This window comes from Lissotriton vulgaris, chromosome 10, assembly GCF_964263255.1.
Source record: "Lissotriton vulgaris chromosome 10, aLisVul1.2, whole genome shotgun sequence".
NCBI lineage: Eukaryota > Metazoa > Chordata > Amphibia > Caudata > Salamandridae > Lissotriton > Lissotriton vulgaris.
Window position 1 is genome coordinate 494845099 of NC_141698.1, and position 15981 is coordinate 494861079.

General features: G+C 46.4%; 1 protein-coding gene across 2 annotated transcripts in view; it reads right to left on the reverse strand.

Annotated features, from left to right (window-relative positions):
* BFAR (bifunctional apoptosis regulator) overlaps window positions 1-15981 on the reverse strand; it is a 357188-nt gene that overhangs the window by 300150 nt on the left and 41057 nt on the right. The gene's annotated exons all lie outside the window — the stretch shown is intronic.

Here is a 15981-nt window from a genome sequence, read left to right on the forward strand (position 1 = left end):
AAGAAACAAAAAAAAAAAACAGTTTCTTCCAATAAGTGACTTCAGAACTACTGTTCAAGGCATTGTATTTTTGCATCTGGAAGGGCATCCCAGACTCAACACAGGTACCCCTTAATGGAAACCTACATACCACGTCTCATCAAGGGCCTGAAGAAATTGGTTCACATCACTTTCATCCTGATGGAACTCCATTGGCGCTTGGAGCATACAGTACTTCCTGTTTTGTTTCCTGTCCTGCGGATTGGGATAGGGAATGTTATGGAGAGTTTGCTGGGCATCTGCTCTCTACATTGTACGATTCTCATTTTTTTCCTGCTGCTCTTGGAGACGTAAATCCTACCAACAAGGGAGCGGGCTAATGTGGAATTAAGGGCTGGATCCCTGGGCGGTGATCAACAAGAAATCAAAGATATGGGTGTTCAAGGCCTTCTCATTTACAAACAACATGCCATTATTAAAGGGACTGCAGCAGGTTCACAAGATGCGTGCACATCAGGCTGGAGATTTGTCTCCGTGAGCATGCGAGTCGGCATGCCTTAATTAATGCTGGCGGGCTTTCTTGTGTGAGAGCGGTCACGCTGGGCATGTAGAGGCAAATGGGAGTGACCGTGCGGTTGGTAGCCTCCCATGTGTGCAAAGAAGGTGCGTTTCTGGCCAAAATTATGGCAGTGTGGGATAGGAATCAGCTGGAAGAAACTTCTGAGCGGGCCCAGCAGTATTTACTGTGTGCGTGCCTCTTGAAGCCACAATTCATTACACACACTGCACAAAAGTCTGCAACCTTGAGAATGCCTTTCAAATGGGGATAAGTTGTTTAGGCATGAACTGGAGGACAAACGTCATAAGATATTTAAAGAAAGGAAGCATTTGTCGTCTTTTCATAAGCAGCCTGTCCAGAGGGGCACTTTTCAGTTTAAGGTAAGATCGGTCAGACAACCTTCAAGACAGCGGCAGACTATGGAACCAAAATCAATGTTTTAACCCGGATTCTCTTCCAGGAAGTTTCAGAAGGGTAAACCTAATCCCCAGTATACCAGCCAACGCTCCAGACTAGGGGATAATATATTGGCCACAGGACGTGTTTGGTGGCAGGATTCAACATTTACAGCAGGCATGGTGCTCCACAACCACAAACAAATGGGGTCTGCAGTGGGGATACCAGATCGATTTCAACACCCCTCCTGCTCAGAGACAATCATCACCCCTGTTCAAAGATCTTTCGAGACAAAGGTGGTCTTGCAGGAAGGAGTTCGTTTTCTGGTCAAGAAGAGGGCCATCACTCCAATTCCAAAGACTGAGGAAGGAAAAGGGGTATACTCTACTGAATTCCTGGTCCCCAAAGCGAACAGAGTTTCGGATTGCAATATATCTGAATTCACTGAACAAATCAGTGAAGTAAATGCCCTTAAAAATGGAGCCTCGCGGAGTATCAACCCATTGATAGAACCAAATGCCTGGTTAGACTCTTTGGATTTGATTGATGCTTGCCTACATATCCCAATGTGCACCAGACTTCACAAATTTCTCAAATTCTGTATTTGAAGAAAACATTGGCAGTTTAGGGTGCTTCCATTTGGTCTTGGATCCTCTCCAAGAGTTTTCACAAAGATAGTGGCCCTCCTGGTGTCACCTCTTCATCTCAAGGGGGTATTGACATTCCCTTATCTGGTCATGGTGTTTTATCCAGTGGACAGGAGGATACAACTACAGGAGTTGTTGGGGAATCTCAAAGAAATTCTGCCTCCGGGTTTCAATGGTTGAGTATTCAAGGTCATATGGTGGCAACTGTTTTGACAATCCCGTGGGCGAGGCTCCATATGAGGCCACTGCTGAACCATCCAAATTTCCAGTGGGCGCTGTCAATCAAGGACATGAACTTTCTGGTTCCAGTCCTTGTGCATATTAAACTGTCTCTGGAGTGGTGGATGGCCAAGGGCAACCTTTGCAAGGGAAGGATGATGTGTCCAGACCCACCAGTGGTGGTGACAATGGAAGTGAGTGATGTAATCTGGGGAGCATCATAGTGGACCCTCTCAGCTCAAGCAAAATTATCTGTGGCAGAAGAATGGAGGTCTTCGGATTAGAAAGAATTAATGGCAGTTCTCTGTGCTCTGTCATTTCAGCCATTACCTGTTCCACCAGCATGTATTGATAAGATCAGACATCTCAGTGATGGTGGCTTATATCAATCATAAGGAGAGTACTCGTTGTCTATCACTAAACGAGTTGGCCAGCAGTCTGGATTGGTGGGCAGAAACTAGTCTCCTTTCATTGACAGATGTTCACATCAAGCGCCTTGACAATGTTGTGGCACACACATTGAGTAGGTGCTATCCCACTTCCCAGGATTTACAGCTTACAAGATCTATCTTCAGGAACATCTGCCAAAGGTTTGGCCTCCCCTTTCTAGATCGGTTTGCCTCCAGGACCAGTGAGCCTCTTCCAAGGTTTTGCTGCAGGTCCCGGGAGGAGGGAGCTTTGGGTGTGGATGCGCAGTCCTGGAAGCGCCTTTTTGCCTTACCTCCAATTCTGGTGATCCAGAGGGTCTTGTGCAGGATTCAGAGGGAGAAAGCCCAAGTAATTGCGGTGGGTCCTTACTGGCCCGGGAGCAGTTGGTTTCCGCTTCGGAGATGGATGGCAAAGGGCCTTCTGTGGTTCATTCCTGTCTCTCCTGATGTTTTCACACAGTTTCAGCTTTGTTGCTTTTTCCTCTCAGTTTGGAGGTTGAAAGGATGAAGCTGGAGGAACAAGGTCTACACTCTCATATTATTGAAGTTGTTCAGAAATCTAGACAATTTTCTATTCTTGCTTCAAATTCCAGTCACTGGAAAGTCTTTGATTCTTGGTGCTCTGCTCAAGGGTTCTCTTTGGTTGACTGTTCGGTCTCTTCTAGTCTCCAATAATTATTGGATGGGTTTCCTAAAAATATTTCTATGCCAACATTGAAGTCACAATGGTATGCAGTTAAGGCATTTAATGTGAAGCATGACCTGGTCAATGGGGCAATCCCATTGGTTTCTAGGTGATTCAAAAGCTTTGCTATCTCCTGCCCTTTGGCGAAATCTACATTGTAATGTAATGTAATGTAATTTTGACTTATATAGCGCACAAATCACCCGAAGGTCTCAGGGCGCTTGCTTAGGGAACCCGTCCTGGTATTCCCTTGTGAGATACCCCCGGCAGGGTATCCACAAGGTGAAAGCCAGGCATCCCGCCACGAGGGGCCGTAGTGGAGATTAAGCAAGCTATTGCCCAGAGTCGCAGAGTGTGACCCCGTGAGTTGAGTAGGCACCGGCGCGAGAATTAACGAGTCCGTGGAATTTTTGAGCCCGAGACCCTGCCGCGTCGGGAATCGAACCCTGGTCCACGGCCGCTCTCAGCCTCCGGGTCTGCCGCCTCTAACCACTGAGCCACATTCCCTTCTTGGGACCTTCCCTTAGTTTTGAAGGCTTTGTAAAACCCCCTTTCGAACCTTTGGATATGGTGGTTCTTAAGTTCCTTTTTTTTTTCATGTTGGTGGCTGTAACTTCTGCCCATCAGCTTGGTAAACTGGCTTCCTTCTCGGTCATCCTCTCTTTCTTTCTTTTCTTGATGACACTGTGGTTCTTTGTCCTGCTCCAGCCTTCCTTCCTAAGATGATGTTGAAATTCCAGGTTTCTCATGCTTTGATTCTTTCCGCTTTATCCCAACCACTCTTCTGCAGAGGAACGTAAGTTGCATTTGCTGAATGTTGAACGTGCTCTCTTGGTTTACCTTGACTGATCCGAATCCTACAGGAAACCTAATTTTATTTTAGGACCAAAGACTTCCATTATGCTTCTCTTCATTCACTGCAAAAAACAGCAGCTAATAAAAAAACGATTTACATACAATAAACACTACATTATCTCATGATACTTCGCTTTTAACCACCAATCATGTTCCAGTAGCCCTTAAAAGTACAGATAACCCAATCTTGAGAGCCTCTTTGTTTGCTGCTCAGCTGTCAAGGTAAGCATATGCCTCTATTTTCTTGCCATAAGTTTGTTGTCATGCTTTGGATGTTTTCTACAAATGTAACGGTATAATTTTATTGAAAACGTTTGATTATTGCATCATTTTCTTGCATACCTTTGTTTATTTTAGTCTTTGACCCTTTGCTTTCCTGCGGGGCTAACTGCCTGCGTCCAGCTCCCGACTCGCACGCCGGGACAGGGTTCGCGTGTGCATCAGCTGCTTTGTGTGCCTTCAGCATTTCCTCCTCTGTCAGTATGGTTTTCTGCCTCAAGTCTGACTGGATGGTTATCTCTCGGCACCTTCCCTAGTCAGGCCCGAATGAGGGAGCCTTGAATGCGCATAGTCCAATTGATCCGTCTTTGAGGTATATTTGGACTACGTCTAGTCCTCTTTCGCCTCCTCCTTGCTGACGGTTTCTTTTTAACGCTAGGCACCGTGCGGATTTTAATTGCCTGCACAGCATGGTCCGGTTTGCCAGCTCAGGCTTAAACAACAGAGATTTTGTCTAAATTTGAGCGGTGTGCACGTTCTTGGTAATCATTGCTTCTAGTTTCTCCCTGATGCCCAGATCTCCAAACAGGTGGGCTGCAATATTTTTGATTACAGCTGAGGATGAGGAGTGTAAGCATTCTATTACTCTCTCTTCAGTTGGGGTTAGCGCCCCCCTCCATCATCCTTTAGATAGGCTTGGCTATATCATGACAGAGAGGGTGCCTTTTGAAGAGGAAGAGTATGAATCCTACTATGATGAGGCTCAAGAGCACCATTTGGAGGACAATTAAGTTGACGCACTGAATGCTTCAGTGCAATCCATCAACAGGGCAATTGAGACTGCTGTACCTATTACAGTCAATCAAGCATTGGCGGCTGCCTTGAAACTCATTACGGCTTAACTAGAGACATTTGCCACACGGCATTGGCCTCACCAACAGGTTGCATCAAAATCTGCGGAAGGTAATGCTGATCACCCTCGCAGGGCAAAATCCAAGTCAGCAGAGTGGCCTTATGCTGACACCTTATCCAGTCTTTCCCAAGGTTCTCTTGGAGATCATGAATATTGCTAAGCCCCTTACACCTCCAAAGGGTCACAGTTCAAGCGTAAAGATTATACTGATACAGATTCTACACATACCGACTCCACACCCATTCTAACCACAATACCACCCGAGAAGGCCAAAAAGTCTGCCTCTGCTGGACCTCCAGTCCCTTCCTGAACCTCTTCCAACCACTTCAATTTTAGCCCAGAGGGCATAGTCCACCAAATGTCCTCAGATTGGGCCCACGCTCCATGGGTATCGGAAAACCTACACATTAAATTTGAAAAAGTGTTTGACAAAGAAGTACGCAACCATCTCAGGGCAGATTGTCTGATATCAGAACTCCCCAACAAGGTTGCAGAAACTCCAGAGAATGACCCGAGAATGTTGACATTTCTAAAAAAGTTTGCCAAGGATACCCAAAAATGGAAATCGACCACGTCTGGGCAGGTCAAAGGATAAGATGCTGGATCTCATAGGGCCACTTGCAAAAATTCTGGAGATGGCCTTAATGGTAAAGGAGACTGGTTCCCCTATTGAATCCGATATCCAGGCAAGGTTGGCCCTGCAGGCTATATGCCTACTGGGAAATGCCAACTGAGATATATCCTTCGAGAGCCGAAAGTCTTTTCTGATGCACATAGACACAAACTTGACAGAGCTTGCTTCAGTCAACGTCGGGCACATATTTGTTAAGGACATATATCAGTTCTTTAATGCATTTACAACCCTAGATAAAGCACAATCCAACCTCAAGAAGGTGTTTCAAGCTGGTCTTTTTGAGTGGGCTGGGCGAGGGAGGGGCTGCTCGTCAGGTCGTTTCCACGTCCAGGGCCTGTCCAGGGCCTTCCCAGGGGAGCTTAAAGACCGTGGTAGAGAGGAATGACAGAGGCGGTTCAAGTCTAATAATTCCACAGGTAAGGGTCTTCGATGCCTCCGAGGTTCAATTGGGGTGGATGGGGGGTGGTGGGGTGGGGTCGAGTACAACTCTTTTCTTTACAATTGGAGACTTTTGACTCCGGTTGCATGGGTGCTACAAACCACTCAGGTTTCCGAAAAGGGTTTTATCAGAAACCTCTGCAAATGGGGACCCTCAACAGGGGCCCCTCAACAGTTAAATTTTTTCCTACAAGTATCCACTTTTATAGACACCGGACTAGAAGACTTGCCGCAGAAGCGAGCGGTGGCCTATTGCGACCCCCATTCCGTGGGTTTCTGGAGCAACATCTTTTAGTAAAACAGTAAAGGGGTGTACGCAGATTGGTTCTCGATCTGAGTGAGTTCAACTAGTACATCACATACAGACATTTCAAGATGGAGGGTATCCATAGTCTGGCAGACTTGTTGCGAACGGGCACTTGATGGTTGGTCTGGAACTCAAAGAGGCCTATCTATCCTTTCCCATCCCCCCATCCCCACAAAGGAGATTCCTGCAATTCCGATGAAGAGACAGGTGGCTGGAATAGTTGGTCCTTCCTTTCGGACTTTCTTCAGCACCATGTTGCATCACCAATGTGATGATTCCGGTGATATCCCACCTCAGGGAGAAGGGAGTAAGCATGATCATTAACTTAGACGGCATCGTGATTATGGAGAACTACTGGGAATTTGTCATCAACAGAACCAAATAGATCATTTGCCCTTCCCAGACCATAGAACTTCTAGATTTGTGATCGACTCTCAGGTAGATCAGCTGAAGCTCCCCATGACCAAGTTAAGGGACATTAAAAAGGAACTTAAATTGGTCTTTTCCAGTCAGACAGTATCCCTGCAGGCGATTGCTCGCCTGGTTGGTCTACAAGCTTCCTACATCCAGGCAATCTTTCTGAGGTCCCTTCACGGCAGGGTCCTCCAGAGATTAAAAATTAGACATTTACACAAAGGCTTTGTGGGGCATCCTCATCAACACAGTGGGATGTCATGAAGATGGAATGGTGTGAGGTCATAGACAATTAGGGAATGAGAAGGCAGTTGGTGATTAGCAGCTGTCCTGGATGGATGGGGCCCTTATCATTGGTAATTAAACTACACTCCTCAATGTAATGTAATGTAATGTAAATGCCAATTTGTATCGCGCAACAATCGCTCCATTAGGAAATGAGAAGGCAGTTGATGGTTAGCAGCTGTCATGGATGGATGAGACCCTTATCATTGACAATTTAACTACGCTCTTCAATGCTACACTGGACACCTTGTTTTACTGTATGTCACCTTGTTACACTTGCCTTACATAGATCTGGTACCTTTAAAATAAGATGTGAGAGAGGAACTCCGATGGTGGCTCGGACACGTAGATGCGTGGAACGGCAAAGTCATCTTATAATCTCAACCAGAAGTGGTGATAAAGTCGGACGCCAGCCGTTGGGAGAGCACGTTGTGGCGCTATCTCAACAGGTGACATGTGGTTTCTCCACAAGTTAGAACTGCACATCAATTGCCTACCTTCTGGCAGGATCCTTTGCAATCAGGACTCTCTCCCCGAAGATGATGTCTTGTGGCCTCCTCTTCATAAAGGACAACATACCTGAGGTGAGGTACATGAACAAGTTGGGGGTGGGGGGGGGGTACGAGATCGCCCCTCTGGTGGAGAACACCAAGGACTTTTGGTACTATTGCCCGAGTCACAAGATATAGGTGGTTGCGGAATACTTTCCTGGTAAATCCAACAAAGTGACAGATTGGAACTCCAGGTACCTGATTGATTACAGCGATTTCCAGCTCCATCCTCGGCTATTCAGACTGATAGAGACTGTTGGGGTCCCTGCAAGATAGACCTCTTGGTCTTCAGACTGAACCACCAACTGGAGGAGTTCTTCAGCTAGAGGCTGTATCCGTTAGCGAAGGCGACTGACGCTTTTTCTCAGGATTGGTCAAAGACCCTGAATTATGCCCTTACCCCGTTCCTAATGATCCCCAGTGTAGCAACTCAGATCAAGAAACAGGTAGCAAAGTGGTACTTGTCACCAGAGTGTGGAAAGAGCAGCCCTGGTTACCAATCCTCCTGGAGCTGACATACGATCTATCACTCCTTCCTCCCTGGTCTCGGATGGTGCTCCAGGGCCCTCATGGGGAATTACATTCAATGATCATTTTGAAGCACGTATCTCTGATGGCATGGAGGCTTCCCGGCAAAATTGGAGTTTGCCAGGCATTTCGGATGTGGCTTCAGGAGTTCATCAAACAAGCCTGGGCCCCCTTCACCATGAAGAGGTATTCTTCAGCATGGAGATGCTGGATAGGTTGGCGCCTCGAATGGCACATGGATCCCATGGTGTCAGAGTTACCCCTCATAGAGAATTTCTGGTCTCAGAATGCAATTATAGTACAGTTTATCATACAGGTCAGTGAACGATTTTGGTTCTGCCATTTCAGCAGGACGTGTGCAGATTAATAATAAACCTGTGGGAATGTACCCTGTTGTCTTTAAGCTTCTTAAAAAGGTATCATGGTTACCAATCCTCCCAGGTCTAAGTATTAGTTTTTACCTTTTTGAACGATGGCCAGATAATGACCATTTATGTAGAAAACAGTTGTTGGATAAACTGGCTAAGCTCTTATGTCCCTACACATGTAGAATAACTTTGGATGTGAGAGTTCTGGACACTGCAGGTAGAGTATTTACTCCTGAAGAAATTTCCTTTACAATTACAGGCAGGAAAAAACTTGTTTTAAAGTCTATTGAGTATCATGCATTTTTAATAATGATAAACTGTGTCGTAAAATGCTTGACAGCATATGAAGAATGTACTTGTGCATTGAGAAATTATACCTAGTCAATTGTTGATTGATTTCCCAAAACGTTTCAAACCAGTGCCATCTGCCACTATAACCAGGAGGTTAAAGTCGGTGATGGTGGAAGCTGGTGCAGATACTCAAGTACTTGGAGCTCATTCTGTTCGGGTGCTATCGCCTCCAAATCTTTTATGTTAGGCTCCACTATTCAAGACATCATGAAAATCGGCCGACTGGTCATCTGATCCTAATTTTAAGCAATTTTATTACAAGCCAGTGGATGATATTGCCTCTGCTGTGTTCAAGAAGCTAGCATAATCAGACCCTCCAGTCCTGAAATAGAATAAACAATTTGCTAGCATTAGTGCAACTAATTTTCAATTCTATTAAAGATAGGGAGGTGAAGATTATTCCATCCAGGATAATCAGTCATTGAAATTTGACTGGTCATCCTTCAATGTTTACCCTACATGTCTTTAGCCCTCTGAGGTATGTGAATATTTGGGTGCCTCATTTTTATTGTGGATTCTGAACAGAAAGTGAATTGAACACACCACTCTTGTCTCTTGAGTTGGCGCATTATGCTCCTGTTGCTAGAGGGCTGCTGCTCGCAAGTTGGGGATGCCCGCTGGAGTTTCCCTGTGGTTGTTGTTGATGTTCGAGTTACAATGACATGTTCTCAGCAAAGAAAGAGGCTCTGAAGAAGGAATTATCTGTACTCACAAGGGACGCTGGGCCAGGATTAGTGGTTAAGAGCAAAGTATCATGGGATATGTAGTTTATTGTATGTAAAAAAAAAAATCATTGGCTACGGTATTTTGCAGTCAATGAAGAAAAGCATAATACTCGTCTTGGTGCATTTAAATGAATTAAAAATTCTCTGTGCGAATGCAAGCACATTTTTTATTCTTGATTTGTCAAGTTTGGCATTGAAGGGAGGGGACGAAGGCATCCAAGATCATGTTGAGTTGCTGGATCAAAAAGACTAATGCCTTGGCATATACGGCTGGTATGCATGCCCGTTCCACAAGGAGTGTAGCTGCTTCTTGGGCTGAACTTAAAGGTGTCCCTTTGGGGAGATTTATAGGGCTGGAACTTGGGCTTCGGGGCTCACTTTTGTAAAGCAAAACAGGTTACATGAACTGTTGCATGGACGCCAGAATTTCAGCTCTGGCGTTTTACAATTAGTATTAACGTGAGGGCTCGCTTAATGTCAGCTGGCTGTTATCGTTCAGGGGATTCTTGACATTAATTAATTTGGTGTTGCAGTTAGTTTGGATCTCAAGTTTTCTTTATCAAAAGGCCTGACCACTGCTTTGGCATACCTCATGGTTAAGGACGAGGGAAATAGATGTAATGCTCACTTACTGGTAATCTTCATTCATCTTAGTCCTAATTGTCCTCGCACCAGTCATTCGTTCCCACCCACCTTCCCTGCGGTAATGGCCTTTTGATCAGAGGCTTGTTATTACAGGAAGTACTAGGGGATGGCTATGCTCTTTTTTTTTTTTTTTTAATTATCCTCATTTGCGTACATGGCTCCAATCTATCAAAACAAAAACTGCCACAGAGCAGAAAATCAGGCAGTGCCTCTGTACTGTCTCCGTGTCAGCTGGCAGGGATAGCGTAGGAAGGATGGCGACCAAATCCCAACAGTAGCTGCTGGCAAGCCATGAAACTCTGACGTATGGGCTATTTTGTTGGTCAATAGTGCTAGGGCCCCAAAAGCACTGCTACGTGCTGCAGCAGAACCAGAAGGTAAACCATGTCTGCATTAATCATTGGACCTGAGGGGAAAAAAAAAACCCAGGCTCAACGTGACCACTCCAGCTGATTCCAAAAGGCTCTCTTTCCCCGATTCCCTCCACTTGCCAGATAGAGTTTTGAGATCTGGAGGATTGAAGAACGCCATTCATAAAAAGTGGGCGGCAAGGCGTCCTTCCAATGTCTGCAAATTTCCCTGCGAGCCGCCAGAATGGAATAGAACACTAGGTTAGAGACAACGCTGCGAGACTTCCCGCTCAGACCAAAGATGACAAGGCCCAAATCTATGGAGATGTGAAAATCCAGTATCGAGGACAGTTTGTTACTTATGGAATCCCAGAAGGAAGTAATTTGCGGACATTCAAAGAACATATGAATATCGGACGCCGCCTCCAGTCCACATCTTGGGCAAGTGACCGGACCCGTCAGGGAAAATTGACAGCCTCTGCGGGAAATAGTAGGCCCTATGGATTGTAAATAAATGATTCCTTCGGAGCCAGGCTGGTTTAACCAAGTCCCACAGCACCCTACATGAAATTGTCCAGAGTTCTTCCACGTCTATTCCTGGCATCAAGTCAGCCCACAATAACGTTGGGAGACAAAATTTGCCATCTGCTTCCTCTAAAATCATGTTATACCAAAGCGAGATCTCCTTCTTTACAGGGGGTTTGTCCACCAGACACGCCTCTAATTCACTCCCTCCCCCTATAGGTAAGCTGCTGTTCCGCGAAGACTGTGTTCGAGATGCCGGAGCCCAACTTGAGATTTGAGAGTCTCGGCCCAACTTTGTTGACTAAGTAATTCCATGGAAATAAAGATCCATCAATGAACAGGTCACCCCAGGATACAATTCCAGCCTCTTTAGGTGGTAATGCTAGTGCATCTTCTGCCCAGGCTGGAGGCGCAGGTAAATCCCATATTGGAGCTCTACATGAGTGATAGCCTAGTTTGATCTAGTGCCTCACTCTATACCATGTATTGGCCATCCCCTGTAATATCTTCCGCTTTATTTTATTTTTTTAATTTAGGGTCTCCGAATTTAAACAAGAAACTGCCCTGCCCAACTCCCTCACAGCTCAGCAAGGTGGAAAACATAAGGCCCACGCCTGTCTCAGTAGGTGTTTTCAAAAGCATTCGTGCATGTGATAACTGAAATGCCCATGCGTAAGCCTGGAGGTCTGGGCCCGCCAACCCGCCCTTCTCCCTGCGACGCCTTTTCCAAGCAATTCTTGGATTCTTGTTGTTCCAAATGAATGAAGAAATCTCGCTCTGCAGCTTTGAAATTAATTTAGGGTCAAAAAACAGCGGAATTGAATTAAATAAAAAAGAAACCTTTGGCAGTATAGACATTTTTACAAGATTTACCTTCCCTAGAATGGTAAGAGGGAGATATGCCCAAGCTCTCATCAGTTTTCGGCACTGCGCTGCTACTTTAGCAAAGTTTGAGGAGGCTATCAAATTTATATCTTTGTCTATGTCAATCCCCAGGTACCGCAAGTTAGCTCTTGATGTTTCTCTGTGGGTATTTAAGTTGACATTCCATGACATTGACTCAGTTTTGGAGGCATTCACCTCATATCCTGAAACCTTTCCAAACTCCAGGGCTAAATCTATAACCGCTGGGAACGCAGTATTGATGTCTGGTGAAAAGATCATGATATCGTCTGCGTAGAGTGCCACTTTTTTGACCCAATCGCAATAGACAAAAGGTTTAATTAGTGTGTTTTCTCTTAATTTCTGCGCGAATGGTTCTATATACAAGTCGAATAACAGGGAGCGACAGGGGACAACCCCGTCTCGTACCCCTCGTTACCCTAAATGGCTCGGATAGGCCCCCCATTGATCAAAATTGAGGCTGAAGGGCTTCTGTAGAGCAGATTTATTGCTCTTCGGAACTTATCCCCCACATTGAATTTCAACAAGGCCTCCGACAGGTATTGCCAATTCACCCCGTCGAAGGCCTTGGTGGCGTCCAACGTAAGAACCGAGAGGGGCAAAGCTTCCTTCGTCGCCACATCTATGGCGCCTACAAGATCGTAAGTGAGCTCATATAACTGCCTACCCTTTACAAAACCTTTTTGATTGGGATGCAGTATATCCGGGGCTACCTGACCAAGCCTTTTGGCCAATATTGTCGCAAAAATCTTGTAGTCGGCGTTTAAAATTGATATTGGCCGATACGAGCCACAATCGGATGGGGGCTTTCCCGGCTTCAAAATAAGTGTTATGGAGGCATTATCCCAGGAGGCAGTAGGGGCCTCACCTTCTCTCAATACCAGAGTCGCCAGGACGGGAGACACCTCTAGCAGCAAGTTTTTGTAGATTTCAGACGGTAAGCCGTCAGTTCCTGCAGCCTTACCTCCCTTAGCACCCCGTATGGCCTGCTCTACCTCGGTGTTAGTTATTTCCTTGTCTAAGAAATTACTCTGTACAACCGACAGAGATGGTAGAGAGATATCTTCCAGCCAGCTCGTAATGCTTTCAGATGTAACACTAAGGTCTTCCTGATATATTGCCTTGAAGAAATCCTTAAAGGTTTCCTTCCCTAATGTCAACATCTTTTGTAAAGGTGCCTCTGTCTGTTGTAACCGAGTCAATATGATTTCGTACCCGATCGGATTTCACTTTCCATGCCAGCAACCTGCCAGCCCCCTCCCCGAATTGAAAATGAGATAGTTTGCTCACCTCCCATCTCTGTAAAATGCGCTTATCCAGAACAGATGACAATATGTTTTTCAATTCTACCAGTTTTGCGTGTTTCAGGGATAAATCGTGATTTTCGTCAGGCCTACAGTTATCGATATCTGTCTGGACTGCTGTCATACTCGCTTCGATAGAAGACACCTCTTCCATATACTGCCTTCTTCTGTATACAGTCCTATTCTTTATCATTCCTCTTAATGTACATTTAAAGGCGTCCCATACAACGCCAAGTGGTGCTGAACCAATATTAGTTATGAAAAATTCCCGTGCTTCTGATTGTATAAACTCTATATCCTCCGAAGAAGTAAGGAGAGATCTATCAAAAGACCACGTCCTAATGGGAAGCGTATCCCCCCACTCAAGTTCCAGCTTCATGGCAGAATGGTCTGAGAGATGCGAAGGGACATAGCCTACATTCTTAACAGAGTCAACCAGGGCACGGCTAACTAGGATAAAATCTATCCTCGACCGATGTCGATATTTAAGATTTCTGAACGAAAATCCCTGCCTCTGCCCTGCTCTAACCCTCCAAATATCGACGTAGCCATATTGGTTCATACACACAAGTAAACAGTTTCTAGATTTTGAAAGAGCCTGCTGTCTACTTGTTGGGGACTTGTCCAATAAAGGATTTAATACGATGTTAAAGTTGCCAGTAATTATAACTGGCTCTGGGAATTGTAAAAGATGTAAAAATAAAGATTCTAGTTGCGTGGGGTCATCCCGATTTGGCCCATAATAACCGACTAATGTGAAGGCTGTGCCTCCTATCTCGACCGCTGCAATGGCCCATCTCCCCCCAGTGTCCGCCTTTTGCTGTATGATTTTCATGTTCATGGGTTTTTTGAACAGGATAGACACACCCCTTATATTCAGCAGTTGGGAAGTAGAGACTGATGTGTCTAGTCATCTATTCTTCTTGACTAGCTCAAGCATTTCACCCTCAACTAAATGTGTCTCCTGGAGTATAACTATCCCCGCATCAACATCCCGTAGGTACTGCAGAATTTTATTTGCTCGAGGTTTGGTGCGGAGACCATTTACATTCCAGGAGAAAATCTTAAGCTTACTCATAGCCCTGGGAGTAGATGGTAGTAGAAAATGCTGCCAATTTATACGATACCCCGTTTGTCTGCCAAATAAAAGTAAACTTCCTAATAAACTTTGATTGGAGCTCAATCGAGAATAAATATTTTTTCCCTTTTTATTCCGTACCTTCACCCCCAGGTGACCCCCCAAACCTCCCCCCCTCCCATGAGAAACCCTTGTACTCACCATCCGGAAGTTACGGAAGTAAGTGCCCCTACTCTACCCGAGCCCCCCCATATGTGCCTCTAATATTTGTTTTATTGTGTTCTTATTCGCCCCCTTTTTTTTTTTTCTTTTCCTTTCATTTTTTTTCTTTTTTTTTTCTTCTCCTTTTCTTGTGCACTTGATTTGTTATTTCATCCTTGAAAATGTAATATGGGGGGGCGTGGCTAGCAGCCAACGATGGCGGCCGCAGCTTAGGGAGGTTCCCGGGTAAAGGCGGCTTTCCACATCAATCCGCACAAATATCCTGATCCACCCCGGCTCCAAAGGGGGAACCGGACCCAGAGACCGTGCAGCGACCGTCTCCAGAACTTTCCGGTGCGGCGAAAGCCCGACACAGCACATTGCCGCAAGCCGAAGGCGGAGGAGGAGCCGGGCCTACACGCGGCCACGGGACCACGGAGCCACAGCCTGGTCGAACCCGGCCGGAAGCAGCCAGCAGTCGGGACCGAAAGACCGGAAGTGTCGGCCCCACGATCGCTTCCTTCCGAAGACCCGCGAACTCTCTCCGAAGCGACCGGAGCTCGTGTGCCCACCCCCCAATCACCTGTTGACCCTCTCCGGGCATACTCAGCGCTGCAGGAGACTCAGAAGACGACGGATCCTCCAGGTTCGTCGCCGCCATTACCCGGCGAAGACGACCGGGGAAGTCACTGTGCCGCCTCAACGAGAACCACGCCATGTCGCACAGAGGCCCCAAAAACACAACAACCCAGGCTAAGCTGGACAAATTTGCATACGACCGACGCTCGCCACCGCAAGACCAGCGCAAAACCATTGGAGGGAAAATGGCGGAGGCTGAGGCGGGGAAGAAAGCCACACTGGACGATGTCCTGGCGGCGCTGGCGCAGGTACAAGAAACTGTGGGGGCCACGGCGACTGAAGTCACCTTAATCAGGGCGGATCTGCAAAAGATGAACGAACGGGTCAAGCAAGTCGAAGTGGTCACGAAATCATTGGTTGAGGACGTGTCCGAACTGCAAATTGCGATGGAGCGCCTGCAAACGGACAACAAACTCCTTAGGGACAAGCTGGACGACCAGGAAGGTCGCTCGAGACGCAATAATGTCCGTATTCTGGGCGTTCCGGAATCGGAAGACACGGGGGCCCTAGACCTGTATGTGGAAGATCTGGTGAAGACTCGGCTCCAGCCTAAAGGCCTATCGAACTTCTTCTCGGTCGAAAGAGCCCACCGAGTTCCGGGAGGGAAACCCAGGACCGGAGGCCCACCGCGACCAATACTGGCGAGGCTGTTTAATTTCCGGGACAGAGACGCCATTTTGCAGGCTGCAAGAGTGGCGCCGACCATCCAGATTCAGAACTCCAAAATCGCTTTCTTCACGGACTACACAGCAGAGGTATCGAGAAAGAGGAGAACGTTCCTGGAGGTTAAGAAAACCCTACGGGAGAAAGAGCTACCCTACTCAATGATATTCCC